The 18,530-nt window shown below is 39.4% G+C and overlaps 1 protein-coding gene across 2 annotated transcripts in view; it reads right to left on the bottom strand.

Moving 5' to 3' along the window:
• The window catches only part of LOC139537672 (glutamate receptor ionotropic, kainate 4-like), a 117,753-nt gene extending 99,904 nt beyond the window's left edge, over nucleotides 1–17,849 (bottom strand). For both annotated transcript variants that reach the window (XM_071339256.1, XM_071339257.1), the window contains exon 1: nucleotides 17,243–17,849. The gene's annotated coding sequence lies outside the window, so the exon portion shown is untranslated. The remainder of the gene's footprint in view (nucleotides 1–17,242) is intronic.
• Nucleotides 17,850–18,530: the final 681 nt, after the last annotated feature.

Here is an 18,530-nt window from a genome sequence, read left to right as displayed (position 1 = left end):
GTGCTCTTCTTCTCCATGGACTTTACAGTGTCCCAAAACTGTTTGGAGTTTGTGCTACAGGATGCAAATTTCTGTTTGAAAAAGCTAGCCTTTGCTTTTCTAACTGCCTGTGTATATTGGTTCCTAACTTCCCTGAAAAGTTGCATATAGCAGGGGCTATTCGATGCAAATGCAGAACGCCACAGGATGTTTTTGTGCTGGTCAGGGACAGTCAAGTCTGGGGTGAACCAAGGGCTATATCTGTTCTTAGTTCTAAATGTTTTGAATGGGGTATGCTTATTTAAGATGGTGAGGAAAGCACTATTAAAGAATAACCAGGCATCCTCTACTGCCGGAATGAGGTCAATATCCTTCCAGGATACCCGGGCTAGGTCGATTAGAAAGGCCTGCTCACTGAAGCGTTTTAGGGAGCGTTTGACAGTAATGAGGGGTGGTCGTTTGACCGCAGAGCCATTACGGACGCAGGCAATGAGGCAGTAATCGCTGAGATCCTGGTTGAAGACAGCAGAGGTGTATTTAGAGAGCAGGTTGGTCAGGATGATATCTATGTGGGTGCCCGTGTTTACGGATTTGGGGTTGTACCTGGTAGGTACCTTGATAATTTGTGTGAGATTGAGGGCATCTAGTTTAGATTGTAGGACGGCCGGGGTGTTAAGCATATCCCAGTTCAGGTCACCTAACAGTACAAACTCTGAAGATAAATGGAGGGTAATTAATTAACATATGGTGTCCAGGGCACAGCTGGGGGCTGAGGGGGGGCTATAACAAGCAGCAACGGTGAGAGACTTGTTTCTGGAAAGGTGGATTTTTAAAAGTAGTAGCTTGAACTGTTTGGGCACAGACCTGGATAGCATGACAGAACTCTGCAGGCTATCTCTGCAGTAGATTGCAACTCCACACCCTTCGGCAGTTCTATCTTGGCGGAAAATGTTGTAGTTGGGGATACGAAAATTTCAGAATTTTTGGTGGCCTTCCTAAGCCAGGATTCAGACACGGCTAGGACATCAGGGTTGGCGGAGTGTGCTAAAGCAGTGAATAAAACAAACTTAGGGAGGAGGCTTCTGATGTTAACATGCATGACACCAAGGCTTTTATGGTTACAGAAGTCAACAAAAGATAGCGCCTGGGGAATAGGAGTGGAACTGGGGGCTACAGGGCCTGGGTTAACCTCTACATCACCAGAGGAACAGAGGAGGAGTAGGGTAAGGGTACGGCTAAAGGCTATAAGAACTGGTTGTCTAGTGCGTTGGGGACAGAGAATAAAAGGAGCAGATTTCTGGGCGTGGTAGAATAGATTCAGGGCATAATGTACAGACAAAGGTATGGTAGGATGTGAGTACAGTGGAGGTAAACCTAGGCGTTGAGCGACGATGAGAGAGGTTTCGTCTCTGGAGGCACCAGTTAAGCCAGGTGAGGTCTCCGCATGTGTGTGGGGTGCGACAAAAGAGCTATCTAAGGCATTTTGAGTGGGACTGAGGGCTCTATAGTGAAATAAAACAGTAAGAACTAGCCAAGACAGCAGTACACAAGGCATATTGACATTAGAGAGAGGCATAAAGCAAACACAGGTGTTGATCAGGAGAGCTAAGACAACAACGGGTAAATGACGATGAATGGGCAGAGCGGGTTAGTTAGGTACATACAGGACCTGAGTTCGAGGCTGGGGCCGACAGGTAAACAAAATGAGGTACCGTGTTATGAAACAGGCCAGGGGGCATCAGCTGTGTAGCCGAGTGATCATAGGGTCAAAAGAGCAGCAATAGGTGAGTCAGGGTGCCATTCGGCAGTCACCATTACAATAGGTGAGCAGGCGACACAGCGTTCAGAAAAGCTAGCAGGCCGGCGCTAGTAGATGGTTCTTTGGCGACATCGTAACAGAATAGCCTGTTGAGACCCCCTCGGACTGTTACGTCGGTAGACCAGTCATGATGGATCGGCGGTGCTCCGTGTTGGCGGTAAAAGGGTCCGGGCCAATTGGCAAAATAGGTATTGTAGCCCAAGAATTGGCTGAAGGACCAATTCGGCTAGCCGGGAGATGGCTAACTGGTGCTTGCCAGTTAGCCAGGAGTAGCCACTCGGGTAGCAGCTAGCTAGCTGCGATGAGCCAGTGTAAAGGTTCAGAGCTTGCGGTAGGAATCCGGAGATGTGGTAGAGAAAAAGCAGTCCGATATGCTCTGGGTTGATATTGCGCTGTGCAGACTGGAAGGAATTGACCGGGCTGAGGCTGGCTGATGTCCGAGTTAACGGTGATGACCGCTAGCAGTGGCTAACTAACTACTAGCTAGTAGTTAGTTAGCTGGCTAGCTTCTGATGGGGGTTCCGGTTCTAAAGTATTAAAAATAGCAGATCCGTACCACATTGGGTGAGGCGGGTTGCAGGAGAGTATGTTCAGTCCGTAGATGGAAATTGAGATTAAAAATATATACGAAATATATACGAAGAAAACGATATATACATGGGACGGGACTGACGGGACAAGACAAATAGACATCCAACTGCTACGCCATCTTGGAATACAGCTCAACATTACAGAGTTCTGTGCATCCTTTCAAGCACACCCTTCTCATTAACCTGTTGTGAGTTATTCACAATTTTCGATTAATAAATAAAGTTTTATATTTAAGATGGTTAAATAAAGAGCAAAATTATTGATTATTATAATTTGTGCCATGGTCCTATAAGTGCTCTTTGTCACTTCCCACGAGCCGGTTTGTGACACACTCATCGTTATGTTTAATAAATGTGTGTGTTTGTGTGACAGGCTTACAATGATGGCAAAAAACAACATTTGAGAGTGTGCTGACCCTGGTGCTAGTGGGGGTATGCAGCTGGAGGTTGAATGTTTGATGGGGTACGGGACTCTATAAAGTTTGGGAACCACTGTTCTAAAGAATCGTTCACGCTGTGCACATCATTTTAGATTTTTCCACCTGAATCTCAGATTCATCAAAGTTCGCTGACAGATTTCCAAGTTTTAAATAAGACTGTTACAAGACATTATCATAATACCCACAATGCATGACCTTTTCTAAACTGTTATCAGGTAACACACAGGTAAACTACAATATGAGCCATTTGAACACAGCAAATATTGCACCTGGAATGACATGCATTGTGACATTTTATACAAAGAGAAGTTAAATTGTTTAGGAAAGGGATGATTATTTACAAGGCTCCATTTCAAGATGTTTATTGATTTACATGTATTGATTTAAATTCTACAGTCATGAAAGTGCCTCAGGAAACGTGGTGTCAGCATAAGCCAAAACACAGAAACTGCAGAGGGAAGGTGTTAGACTGGGGAACAGAATGGCAATAGTACTCTACTCTCTTTGGCAGCTGAAAACGTGACTGAAATGAGGAACAGTCAGCCCACGTCATCGACTCAAATCTTCAGGGCATTGGCAGGCCAAGACGATTTAATATTAAAGTCCCAGGAAGGCAGGCATATTATCACAGTCATTATAAAGCTTCTAGCTTGCAGCCTAACAATAAAGAACCTATGGATAAACATTCAATAGATTTATTGGCATGAATAATCAATGGTTTGTGCAATAGTGAGTAACCGGTCTTTTCATTTTAGACACAATATGGCCAAGAATGTGGAACGAGCTTGATATACAGGGTTATTCTAGTATGCATTAGTATTCGAAAGATAATGAAAGACAACTAATGACGGTGCCCAGAAAGTCAGCAAGTATAGTAATGTTCCTTTAACACACTATCCTGAGATGTAGGCTATTCAAAATGGCAACTTTAAAAAGAAAATAGAATAGTGTGCGTGAATTAATTGTGGTTTCCTTTCCACAGCATCTCAGAAAAAACATCTCCTCAGAAAAAAACTGTGCTTTTTAGCTCATTCGTTGAACTCGGTAGCACAATATTTTCCAATTCAATATGTCTATGTGCCTTACTTATAAGATAACAACATGATTTTTCCGACGTGCTTTATGCTTTGTAGTCTAACTGAATCTTTAAAAAATGTGTGAAAGCACAATAGACCAAAGTATTTTAGTGGAAAAAATCATAATACAATATACATTTACATGATATTAGCTACGGTGGTGCACTCTAAATATAATGTACAGATTTCATATCAAATCATTTTAACAATACAATTATGAACAATTTCTTTGGTCTAGGCCTAAGGTGCATTTGAGTTCTAGATGTTGCATATTTCCAACGTGACCAAATTTGCAATTCTCGAGGCCTTCACTCCACAGTTAAGCAAGTAAGGCTCTCCATTTTTAGGTTCTCTATATTCATACCTGTCATATCCCTTAGCCATCAGACCATGCTAGTCCTTGAGACACTGCTTTGATCTCAGCCTCAGTACAGTGCTGCAGCTTCCTTGGTTCAGGTAACTTCAAACGCGTTCATCAGTTCAGGTCGACACATCTTCCCTACCAGACAGTAAGTCAGTCACATGGTTGAAGGATGGGTTTAGATCACCCTTAGAGTACTGTACTCGCAAGCTGCATGACTGACAATGTCTTATAACCCTCTCATTACCTAAAAGTAAAAATAATCTCTTTTAAAATAATATACTACTTTGCATAACATGAATAACCAGCTCCTCAAACATCAAAGGCATTATGGCAAAGCAGGTGGCAGGTTGGACACAAGGTAATTAAAGGTACTAAATATATTCTAATATCTCTATCAAACTGGTTTAATATCCTGCCTCGTGTTAGAAACACTAGGTTTTCATTCACAATGGGGATGAAGGATATCTATTATATCCTACAGTTCTCCCAACGCAAACATTAGGCTACAAAAATGATAGACAGCTGCCACCTAGGTTTTGGTTGTTTGAATCTTTCTTCACACAGAATGAATAACAGCTTTCAAGGCACATGAAATTCTTTCTTCCCAAGATATAGAGGTGTGTCTTTTCAAAGACACTCGTCAGATAATTATTTAAATGATTGAATAAAGAAAATGTCCTAATCTGAAGAGCCTTTTTAAATTTAAATATCATTAAATATCAATATCAAGTATACATGAGACCCACCAAAGATCACCTCTGTTGGATTTCCTCAGGTAGACTCTTCTCCATGAGAACTATGGTTTTTTTCAACCTAGAACTTTTGATTTTCAGAGACATTAATTAATATCGTCCCATCTTGAGTGAGGCACTTAACCCTAATCAGTGGCGATTTTAGCATGTAAATCTTGGTGGGGAAAACTCTGCGACAAGCGGTGCCCACAAACGTTTAGGGCCTACATAAAGCTGTCCCAACAGCAGAGCTTTCTTTTCAGCACCATGGAGTGAATCCTTACCACCACCACACCTGGCTATCAGCGGAGCCTTGTCTGGCAGCGAAACAGTTAATTCAGCCTCATTTACTACCTTTTTTAAAAACATAGCTGATATGGCTGACCATATCTCCCTGGCATATTACATAATTTATGCAGCAGCATATAAGACATTTTTGGACTCCCCTTGTTGTGTGCGGCGGTCCTTCGTTGGCAAATTTTGTCATCAAAGAAAAATATTTACAATTCCGATTTGGATGACCATTCAAAACGTATTTTCCCAGTCTGACTTCCCAGTTGCAATGCTTGCGGTTAGCCACGGTCACCGATTCCCGCCAAACAACTCATTGTTGAATTTGCGATTTACAACTTGTTGTGTAATGTTTATATCAAATGGCCGATGAGCACCGATATGTTTTATCATATTTTCTCTTCATTATTTCTCTTCATATGACAAGGATTAAAAATGATTTGCCTGTAGACTTGATTCACGATGATGACTGCTAGCTAAGATTGTGAAAGTAAGATCAAAGCTACTGTACATATAACGTGATTTGATGTTATTTCTGTGGCCAATGACCTTGAGCCTTCTTGGAAGGGCACTTGTAATATAACTCTATGGTAGGACCCAAAGGGCTGAAATTGTGGATCTACCATTACTAAAGGACTGAAGCTAGGCGATTGTGCAAGGTCCCCATGAGTGACAGAATACTGAGCCAATCACGGTGCAATGCTCCTATTTTCTGGTGGCCCGCAACACCACCACAGAAAGTACTGAGCTAGGCTGAAACACCTGCATTTTGGAGCTGCCTGACTCAAGAAAACAAAAAAGAGACCATGTTTGTATGCGGCTTTATTAACTCAATTATATACACTACCGTTCAAAAGTTTGGGGTCACTTAGAAATGTCCTTGTTTTCGAAAGAAAAGCACATTTTTTGTCCATTTAAAATAACATAAAATTGATCAGAAATACAGTGTAGACATTGTTAATGTTGTAAATGACTATTGGAGCTGGAAACGGCAAATTTTGTATGGAATATCTGCATAGGCGTAATGAGCCTGTAATCGAACCCACAAATGCTCCAGATACTCAAATAGTCTAAAAAAAAACAGTTTTATTGCTTCTTTAATCAGCACAACAGTTTTCAGCTGTGCTAACATAATTGCAAAAGGGTTTTCTAATGATCAATTAGCCTTTTAAAATCATAAACTTGGATTAGCTAACACAATGTGCCATTGGAACGCAGGAGTGATGGTTGCTGATAATGGGCCTCTGTACGCCTATGTAGATATTCCATAAAAAATCAGCCGTTTCCAGCTATAACAGTCATTTACAACATCAATAATGTCTACAATGCATTTCTGATCAATTTGATGTTATTTAATGGACAAAAAATGGGCTTTTCTTTCAAAAACAAGGACATTTCTAAGTGACCCCAAACTTTTTAACGGTAGTGTATATATTTTTTACATTGTTTGCAACTGTATATGTGACACGTATTAATGCCAAAATAACATGCAATCCACCCCCCCAAAAAAAAACGTATATATATTTTTTGTTGCAAAAAATGTGGGTCTCAAAACAGGCGGGGCTCTGCCCTGAATGATGGGTCGCCACTGACCCAAATTGCTCTAGGGTTGGCGTTGATAATGGCTGGCCGTGACCCCACTCTCCGAGGGTCTCTCAGGGGTAGTTGGGTACGCAAAAAAACAGCAACAAATGTAAGGGTCCAACAAATTATTATACAGCATATATGCTATACAGTGTTAAGCACACAATGTAAGTCCCCAAGACAAACTTACAGTTAAGACGGTGTGGAAATGTTAGGTCTTGTAATTAAAGGTCGACCGATTAATCGGAATGGCCGATTAATTAGGGCCGATTACAAGTTTTATAACAATCGGAAATCGGTATTTTTGGACACCGACATTTTTTTTTTTTTTACAGCTTTATTTAACTAGGCAAGTCAGTTAAGAACACATTCTTATTTTCAATGACGGCCTAGGAACGGTGGGTTAACTGCCTTGTTCAGGGGCAGAACGACAGAGTTTTTCCTTGTCAGCTCGGGGATTCAATCTTGCAACCTTACGGTTAACTAGTCCAACGCTCTAACCACCTGCTTTACATTGCACTCCACGAGGAGCCTGCCTGTTATGCGAATGCAGTAAGAAGCCAAGGTAAGTTGCTAGCTAGCATTAAACTTATCTTATAAAAAACAATCAATCATAATCACTAGTTAACTACACATGGTTGATGATATTACTAGTTTATCTAGCGTGTCCTGCGTTGCATATAATCGATGCGGTGCGCATTCGCGAAACAGGACTGTCGTTGCTCCAACGTGTACCTAACCATAAACATCAATGCCTTTCTTAAAATCAATACACAAGTATATATTTTTAAACCTGCATATTTAGTTAATATTGCCTGCTATCATGAATTTCTTTTAACTAGGAAAATTGTGTCACTTCTCTTGCAACAGAGTCAGGGTATATGCAGCAGTTTGGGCCTCCTTGCAAATTTGTTGCGAACTGTGTGAAGACTATTTCTTCCTAACAAGGACAGCCAACTTCGTCAAACGGGGGATGATTTAACAAAAGCGCATTATTTAAACCAAACTGAACATGTTTCATTATTTATTTGATGCTAAATTGATTTCATTGATGTATTATATTAAGTTAAAATAAGTGTTCATTCAGTATTGTTGTAATTGTCATTATTACAAATAAATTACAAAAATCGGCCGATTAATCGGTATCGGCTTTATTTGGTCCTCCAATAATCGGTATCGGCGTTGAAAAATCATAATCGGTCAACCTCTACTTGTAATGATTATATCCACACTTGCAGCTGTTGCACCAAACATTTTGTTTGTTATCGTTCGGAGCACTTCTCAAAATCCATTTTAGTAAAAGTTGAATACAGAGAAGAGTTTTCAAAATGTGCTCCACGTGCCTTCTATGCCAGGCTTCTAGGCTTCCCTATGATCTCCAGCATCATCATATTAATGACTGTTGAAAGATTATTCTGACATCATCTACAGTATATTTACACTTTGTCATTTGAGTCTGGTGCCTTTTAAGTCATTCCTAGCTATTGTTGGAATCGGCTAAACTTTGAACATTGAGATATTAAATAAATGATAGAGACAAAGCCTTGAAAAGAAAGAGTTTGTAAAAAGCCAGAAGGCTTTGTAATGTGTTTGATGGAGGAGAGCGATGTGTTGATATAGGGAAGACAGATGGATATCTGTGGATTAGGAGGGGTGAGGTCAGTTCCCCTTAAGGGAGTAATCAGGGTCGGTATCTGGTTACCTTCTTTCCTGTGGAGCCATTAACTGTAAGGAGGAGGAGTGTCTTAAGTTGGATGCATATAAACTGTGATGTCTGAAATGTTTTGCTGTCTGATTCCAGCTGTACAGAAACTTTGGGAATGGTTAAAGCTTCTCTAGTGTCTGTGAGTTATTTACTCTGAAAAATAAGAACCTAACACTATTAAGCTGACCGGTTCTGCTCACATATCCTGCTGCCGCTTGCTGCTACTGCTAGTATGCGTTTGCTTATTTTGCTCCCAGCCTCCACCTGTTAGGTTCTGTTTTTCTGCTGATGGATTGGTAAAGTTTACCGCGCTCACTGCTTGTAGGTCATTTTATATATTGTCGCTTTGCTTGGGCAGTGAGCTACCCTGAAGAAGCAGAGTGTTTTCAAACCTTGAATTATTGATTATTTAATAAATGATTAAACATAATTCTACGTGGTGTTTCCTTTCTGAACTATGCTGACGTGCTGCACTCATCTACCATATATCTATACTTTGTCATTCTAGTCTGGTGCCTTTAAGTCATTCCTAGTGATTAAGACTGAACAAAATGTGTCCAACAGTGAACATATCCATGGCTCGTTACCAAAAACAATTATAACAGATTATCACTATAACAGCTGGGAAATACATGAGCTACCATTGCCATGTTGCTGACTGAGGAAAGATGCTTTAATCGAGTCCACACATATAGAGAATGCAGAATAGAGAGTTCTTGAAAAGACTGTAGTCTGGAGTCACAAGGAGAGAGGTGATTTATTGGACAAGGGACATTTTGGGGAGCTGCTTAAATATTCTCTGAAATATGACCTGTGGCAAATAAGGACAAAAATAATAAAGCAGGCTTTTCTCAGAGGTCAAACACCTTTCCAGTAAATTGTGTGTGTGGGTGAGGAGGCGCTGTTCATTGAAGGTGATCACTGATATCCTGCTACACTTGACGTCAAGTTTATTTTACCAGAAAATAACGAGTTAAGGGATGTCTCTATAAAAGTCAGTGCTCCAATGTTTACAATGTTGACGTGTGAAGAGTGACAACCAGCCTCAAGCTCAACTGCTCCAGCACTGAGGTGGGAGCAGAGTGACAGTACCAATGGCAAAGGATCTTAAAAAGTAAGTACAGGGGTGTGCAAAACTGGCTTGTACCACAGTTGCAACCTAAATGAGTCAGGGCCTGTATTCATAAAGTGCCTCATAGGAGTGTTTATCTAAGACCATTTTTGCATTTTAGATCATAATTAATATGATTACATGGGAGCTAGTCTGTTTTTGATAGAAAATGTCTAACATAGAAAGGTCTGTGTGCATAAATGTATCCTTTACCAGACTAAAACTGTAAAACAACTGTCAATACTGTTTGCTTGCACAGTGTGGCATCCTTTTTGTGCTTCATCACTAGAGGACTGCAGAGATTAAACTTAAACTTTGAAGTTCCTTAAATTCATTGTAGGTGTCCAAAATAACAAGATGTTTTTTTTAGGGAGTCTAGTCAAACCTTCTGTAGTAATTACACTTGCCTGCAATAAATGAATACAACAATTACTATTATTGTAGTTTTCTTTCACAAATTGCTGTCCTTGATTAAGTTTGCCTAGTACAATAGAGTAGTCCCCTAAGTGCTCCAGAACATTGTTTTTATTTCTGACCATTGCTCTTCTAGACAATTAGATTTTTCAGCATGTCAGCAATCCTAATTTGTCATTAAGGCTTATTTACATTAAACTTGTCCCAAAGTAAACTGCACTGTCAATCAAAAACTCATTGGATAATTGACACTGAAATGCGTGATTCCTCCGCAGTGGGAAAAACCTGGTTGAAAGACGTCTTTTAAAGAACTCTTATTCTGGTCGCAAACATATGTTTTATGACCAGAATACTATGTATTTTTCTGACCACCATACGACCAGCTGGTGATCATTCTGACCACTACATTATTTGCTACCGGTATAATGTACTGGTCATAGTTAAGACTTCATCATAACCTGGTAATGACCCCCTGAGTACAGCTTATTACCTACTGTAAAAAGTATTGCAGGGGATAAAGTTGGATATTGAAAACATTGTTCATTACATTTCTATTTGTTTCCATAGTCAACAATTAGTTTCAATCTGCAAAACATTCTTACATTTAAAATAAATCAAACAATTCTATGCACATCTGCATACAGTAATTCTTTCATAATTTACCCACAGACATTACATGCATATAAAGACTGGGGCAGAGTCTATGAAGGCCTATTGCTTTTTATTATTGATGATTATTAAGAGTGGTGTGGTGAGGTAGATCCTCATCAAGGACCTCTGAGCAAAGAAGGCGATCTGGAGCGCAATGGCCCTTTTGAAGAGTGGTGTGATGGGTCAGATCTGCAGTGATGAGAATCAGCGCATTAGAACTTTATCGATTTTGAGTTTAACTAGAAAAGGACCTTCCTGAAGAAACTTTGTGGATTCAGCTGGCTAAAACTTTTAAAAGTATTTCCACGGTACAAGTTGAAGATTGTGGCAGTTATAGCTTAGAAATGTCTTCAAAGAAGAGCAACTTGCTCATATACATACTTTAGGTCCTCCTCCACCACGGCGGTCAGGTGCACATTTTAGGACTTTACCGACAGCCCGCACACATCAACCTCCCAAGTTCTCTGGCTTTTCATGACACTTACTGTAAGCATAAAAAGAGAATACATTACAGATTGGCATAATGTGGGCATGCAGGACACGACAGAACAGTAACGCACAGTAAAATATATTTAAAATGTCGCATTGTCTATGTCAAATGTCTCAACTGCTCACATTTATTTACCAATTACAATGGAGCACACACGAGTGGTAGCAAAGGCATGTTTGCTCCTCTGTCCCTTCATATTGAAGTGGGACATTAATTCATTGCTCATCAATCTGAAACATTTAAAAATTAAACAGTAGTTGGATCATTACCTTGTTTAAATTGTCGCTAAATAGGGTAGTGTTGCTTAATCCTAATACATGTTTTAATATTACAACAACTTTTTATAAACACACGACTCTACAGTCCCGAGGACATTATCCCGGACAGTTCCCCCAATCCAGGACAGCTTGGCAGTCTTAAAAAAAGAAAGGTAAATACAAAAATGTAAGTATATGTAAAGAGACAAATAGAGACAATAAAATATTATATTTTTCAGAAGTTGTGTGTCTGTCATATCATTCCTGCAGCAAACATTGCTAGTTTGAAATGGGTGTAATTCGCAAATCTATTCCTCTTCTCTGCAACGTTTGAGTGAGCGACAGGGAGAATGAGCAAGAGAGAAAGGGGAGAAACTTTACATGACTCACCAAGGAAGGTCTAAAAAGGTGAGTTAAAATAGGATGTTATTTGCTTTACAAACTTATATTATTAGAAGTGGTGCTATTTCAATTGGATCTACTTACACTAAGATCAAGCAATCATGGGGAGCGGAATAGCATGTATTTTGGGGAATACAGTCTCAGTGAGACCTGATGCAGAGAAAGAACTTTAATGATCATCAGCATAGTACAAACCTAGCTCTAACCAAGTTGTTTAGTAGGAATCAATACACATTATCAAAGAGAAAACAACATTTTTCACACAACTTACTGTCAATGACTATGGATTTAAGAAGGACTGGTTCTGCTCTATCCTTTCCCTGGGATGTGGGAGAATAGGTGGGTGGACAAGCACTGCATCAGGTCATTGACATGTTTAAGGAACTGTAAAGACAGAGACAAATCAGGATTCACCTTTAAGTCAACCTAGCTGCTACAGAAGACCTGTCTTTAGAAAGTTAGACTTAGCCTAGCAAGTACATTGACTATGTTGCCCTTCAGCAACGGCCAGCAGCATTCCACCCTGCATCCCACTGCTGGCTTACTTTTGAAGCTAAGCAGGGTTGGTCCGAGTCAGTCCCTGTATGGGGGACCAGATGCTGATGGAAGTGGTGTTGGAATGCCAGTAGGAGGCAATCTTTCCTCTGGTCTTAAAAAATATCCCAATTCCCCAGGGCAGTGATTGGGGACATTGCTCTGTAGGGTGCTGGATGGGACGTTAAACGGGTGTCCTGACTCTCTGTGGCCACTAAAGATCCCATGGCACTTATCGTAAATGTAGGGGTGTTAATCCCAATCTGGCCCTCATACCATCATGGTCACCTAATCATCCCCAGCTTCCAATTGGTTCCTTCATCTCGACTGTAACTATATTCCCCAGGTTGTTGCTGAGAATGTAATAATAAGCAGACAGATGGAGAGAGAGAGACAACAAAACATAAGCTTTTTACATTTCTTAGTCAGCCGGCTGGATAACTTCTGTCTGCCATCCAAGCTAGAAGATTACTGCAATAAAGAGAATCAATAATTGAAAAGGGTAGTTGAAAGGTGTTAGAATGAGTGTTGAGGGGGGATAGGCAAGGATCCCCGATGAATCAAGAAAAACTTCACATTCGTATTGGGAGGTACATGTTTCAAGAATTAGGCTAGCTAACAATGTTACACACAGTCAATGTTTCCTATTTGCATTCATCAACCCTCTCTCTCTCTCTCGCGCGCGCGCGCACTCACTCACTCACTCACTCACTCACTCACTCACACACGACAATGTTGACATGATGACAACCTTTTCTATAAATTATTGTGATCATCTCTCTCTCCCCCTCTCTCACACACACAAACACATACACACTATTTGTATGACAATATTTTCTAAAGTTATTGTGATCATAATTTCTCTGTCTCACACACACACACACACACACACACATTTACTGTCATTAGTAACTAAACATATCAAATGTCAAAACATTAGATAGCTAACTAGCTAGTGGGTACAAATTAAAATTTAACTTACCATGTCCATGGAGGATTAGCCAGAGAGCTAACGTTAGCTAGCTAAAATTAGCCAGCTAGCAAAACTTTCCTTGACGTTCTTCTCCCCAACAAACCGCCACTTTACTTACAAAAGTAAATCAAGAATGCATGAAAACATGGACGACCACTTAGCAGTCAAATATTATTATTATTTCTTTTTGTGCAAATTTCGAGAAACGTTTCCAGCTGTGTTGTTGTGTAGCCTACCAGGCGCTCTGTCCCAACGGCCGTATGGAATGTATACGCTTGAGCAGGAAGGCTGCCTGCATGCAGAGATCTATTGCTGCGGCAAGGCATAGTTTCCAATCCAAGTTTAAGTTGGAACTGATATGCCTAACGTAAACTCACGTAAACTCGTACATCGCCTTGGTCCGTACAATTGCCCTTATTTTAGCGCCCCAAAAATGTAATACTTCCAGATCAACTGTAATGTCAATACCATTGTAAAGCACAATTTCTCCCCTTTCCAACATGATCAATTACATGACCTAAACGCTGCCCGTTTCTGCATAATTCAAGCAGGCAATGAGCCCCGTCGGGTCTTTTTAAAAATGGCGGGTGGGGAAGCGAAACTAATGCGTGAGAAGTAGAGAGGTTGTGTGGGAAAATTGCTTTTTTTCACTCTTATCACTTATCACCTTATCGCCTCTAAAATGTAAATAAAACACTATAAAGAGTATGTGTCATTACATACCTATTTGAAGGTTTGTGTCGAATATGAATCGGGTTTTTAGGGCGGTGCTAAAGTGATCTTAGAAGTAAACAGCGGCTTTGAGAATGATGATCGCATGCAATGATGAAGCAAAAAATGACTAGGTATCCCCCCTTACCCCCGTCACTGTCCATTTCTTGTTTTTAAACGATGAGAGAAGTGCTACACCTGGTGGAGAGAGATTGTAAGAAAGAAATAGTTGCTTTATGCGTGCTGTACGTTACGACATGACACGTCACGATGTAACGGAGGGTCCGTTTTTTCAACTTTTCTCCAATACTATAGAGCCATTACCATGTTGATCAACGCTTGAATAGAAACCTAGTTCACACCCCCGATTTTGAAGTCAACACAGTCGCTACAGTCCCATTAGTTTTCTTTGTAGCCTCGTTTGAATGTTGCGGTTGCGCACATTTGTACGGAATGGGGTGAGTTTACCTTACCTGCTTATTTAGATACAGAAATTTAAATAAAATGACTGCACACATTTATGTTAATTGCTTAAAAACATCACAGGAAAATCTAATTGTCATACTGTATTTCCAGGGTCAAATTCAGTGGCAATAATTTTACTAATTATTGGTGGAAATAAATAGGATAAAAATATTTTTGGGGTAAATCATGGTGGATTGTATAGGATAATGAAATAAAATACATAGGCCTATTTGTTAAATTCTGAAAACAAATTTAGTCATAATAGAACATCAAAATTGCATTCAGTGAAACAGAAGAAAATGTGCAGCAAAACAGTGCAATTACACAGACAAAAGATGACCATTAGAAGCCAACACATACCCAAACTACCACCCAGTAAGCAAAATTACGTCTAAGACGTCTTTTCCAGACATTGACATGTGTAAGCCGTAAGAATTTGTTCTTAACTGACTTGCATAGTTAAACAAAGGTTAAATAAAATATATAAAATAAACGTGCATTTCAGGTGCTGAATGAAAGTTTAGAAAATGTATTTTCTGGATGGTGAAAAAATATCTTATACGGACTTCGAAAAGACTACCTTTACGGACGTTGAAAATACGTATTTTCAGTACGTTGAATTTAGGTGCTGAATGAAAGGTGAAAATATGTATTTTCCGGACGACAAAAATACGTATTTTCAAGACGCTGAAAAGACATAATTTACAGAAGTTGAAAAAACGTATTTTTTGGAAATGAATTCTATGGCCAAAGTTCAACTGCACATACATTCAATTAAATAAGCATTATATCACAATAATATTTTTTCAAGCCTCTTGATATAAAAAAGAGTCTTGTTATTATTGTTCCCATCTGTCACATGCACTTATGTTAGCCTTTTCAAAAGCTTTAAAACTTGCAGCAATGATGTTCAAAGTAGTCAAACCTAAAGAATAAATCAACAGACCAATTCAACTACAATAACATTCTCGGTAAGGGTTACAGACCACCTAGTAAGCAAAATGACATTGACATCACATGCATTTCAGGTGCTGAATGAAACGTTAGAAGACGTCTTATACAGACGTCGAAAATATGACTTAAGCGGAAGTCGAAAAGACGTCTTGTATGGACATCAACAAAACATCTTATATGGACGTTGAAAATACATCTTACAAAAACACTGAAAAGACATCCTTTACGGGGGTTAAAATATGCATTTTTGGGGCTGAATGAAAGGTGAAAAGACATCTGTACCAATCTGTCACATGCACTTATGTTAGCTTTTTCAAAAGCTTTAAAACTGGCAGCGATGATGTTCAAAGTATTCCAAAAAACTCATATTTCAAACATCCAGCCTGACAAAAGATACATTTTATGCCTCACATTAAGTGAATTATTGCCAATATATATTAACAAAGGGGTGTACATTTGGTTTTGATATTTCATGTTTAATATTCATGTAATATTTAGTAATTATTACAGAATTACAGAATAAACCAACAGACCACTTCAACTAGAATAATTTTTTTTGTTTATCTACCTTAGTTGTATGCACTGACTCTAAGTTGCTCTGGATAAGAGTGTCTGCTGAATGACCAAAATGTAAATGTAAAAACAAACACTTGCAAAGTATGCTGGGTATTATTCGAATGCACTTGGACCCCAAGCCAGTACAAATTTGTTCGGTGCGATCCAAATCTGAACAAATCATAGACGTCTAGGCTGTTTCACAAGTTTGAACATTACAGTAGAGCACAATAGAGCATAGTACAGTATGGTACAGAAAGGTCAAGTTTTATTCAGTAGAGTAGGGTACAGTACACTATACTTTACTCTAGTGTGCTTTACTATATTGTACTATACTTTACTGTACTGTGTACTGCACTCAGCTGTGCTCTACTGTACTGTACAGTGCTGTCCAAACTTGTGAAACATAGATGTCTAAGATTGGTTCAGATTTTGTCTGAACCAGACCAAATCTGAACCAATTATAGACTTCTATGTTTGGGACAAATATAGGCCGGACCGGAAGTCTGTGGACATTGAACTCAAGGCCGGTCCAAACCGGACAAAATCTAAACCAAACATAGAAGTCTATGATTGGTCTGGACCAAAAAATTACGTCCTTGGACGTTGAAATCAAGGCTGGTCCAGACTGCACCAAAAACGTTGGTATAAGATGTCATGAAAAATACGCCTTTATCACTACTTATGCCACCTGGGTTCTTTCCTGGCAGGGCTTATATTCTGAAGTGACAAGTTGCCAATGAGATAGTTAATAGTCTTGTAAACATTATATTAAATGTATATGTTATCTCACCATGGAAACTCATATCTGATTTTTTTTGTTCATGGGCCGATACAAATATTAAAATTTTTCTCATTTTTGTCATGGTTTGTAATGTGGAACCTATAAGGAAAGCATTTATTTAATTTAAAGCATTTATTTTCACCTTCATTGTCAAATCATGCACTACAGATTCTTATTCGATTTTTCTTTCACACGTTATCAACTTGTGCATACAAGATAGATTTTGATTTGTATGTTTCTTTTCCATACGGGAACCACTCCATATGCGAAAATAATAGTTCAGATGTGGGGTTTATCACAAAAACTTAACTGAAAAAGAAGCATCCATGAACAAATTACTGTCTTTACCGGCGGCTGCTTACCCGACCATTCATAAGATGATGTTTCCCGCTTGTTTTACGGCTTGAGTTTTTGGTTGGGTATTTATTTGTCTTGATTTCTTGCACCTGCTGCCTTTGAATAGTGGAAATGTTTAAATGTTCGTGGCAGTCTGTGTGCAACAACATGTGCATGTCTATTGCTGTCTGGAAGTTATGGGTCTCCCGAGAGAACGCGAGCATCAAAGCATGATGAGGTTGTTGATCATTCTGCCATGTCCAGCAGATAGAATCGAGCCGATGAAAATCAAACCATTCCGATCTCAGTGTTGTGGGTTTTGCTCACGGTAGGCTACTGCTCTTCCTCTCGTTGCCGTAGATAAAGAAGAGTGAATGCCACGGAGAAATATCCAGCAGTTTCAAGCTCCTGCCGCGCAGAGAAGCCACTCAGCTTTCGACTGAAGACATATACCGTGTTGTCTGTTTCATCTTACTAATGAATCTAGTCAAAACCATGCATGGCGCAGCCCGTCAAATATGCATGTCCTGATGAGTAGGCAAAGACAATGAACTGTTAAGTAGCCTATTATTCAGACATTTCATTGGAATTGAGATGACTTTACTGAGTAGTATTATCCTATTGAATGTTCTGTGAAGAGCGTCTGCTAAATTATTACCCACACTGATTTAACATATTTCTAAGATAAGAGAGTACCAGTCAAAAGTGTGGGCACACCTACTCATTTAAGGTTTTTCTTTATTTTTACTATGTTCTACATTGTAGAATAATAGTGAAGACATCAAAACTATGAAATAACACATATGGAATCATGTAGTAACCAAAAAAGTGAAACAAATCTAAATATATGTTATATTTGAGATTCTTCAAAGTAGCCACCCTTACCCTTGATGAAAGCTTTGCACACTCTTGGTATTCTCTCAACCAGCTTCATGAGGTAGTCACCTGGAATGCATTTCAATTAACAGGTGTGTCTTGTTAAAAGTGAATTTGTGGAATTTCTTTCCTTAATGCGTTTGAGCCAATCAGTTGTGTTGTGACAAGGTAGGGTGGTATACAGAAGATAGCCCTATTTGAAAAATACCAAGTCCATATTATGGCAAGAACTGTTCAAATAAGCAAAGAGAAATGACAGTCCATCATTGCTTTAAGACATGAAGTCAGTCAATCCAGAAAATGTCAAGAACTTTGAAAGTTTCTTCAAGTGCAGTCGCAAAAACCATCAAGCGCCATGATGAATCTTCCTCTCATGAGCACCGCCACAGGAAAGGAAGACCCAGAGTTACCTCTGCTGTAGAACATAAGTTCATTAGA

This window comes from Salvelinus alpinus, chromosome 13, assembly GCF_045679555.1.
Source record: "Salvelinus alpinus chromosome 13, SLU_Salpinus.1, whole genome shotgun sequence".
Classification (NCBI taxonomy): domain Eukaryota; kingdom Metazoa; phylum Chordata; class Actinopteri; order Salmoniformes; family Salmonidae; genus Salvelinus; species Salvelinus alpinus.
The sequence above is the reverse complement of the archived record's forward strand: the minus strand, read 5'-3'. Positions and strand labels throughout refer to the sequence as shown.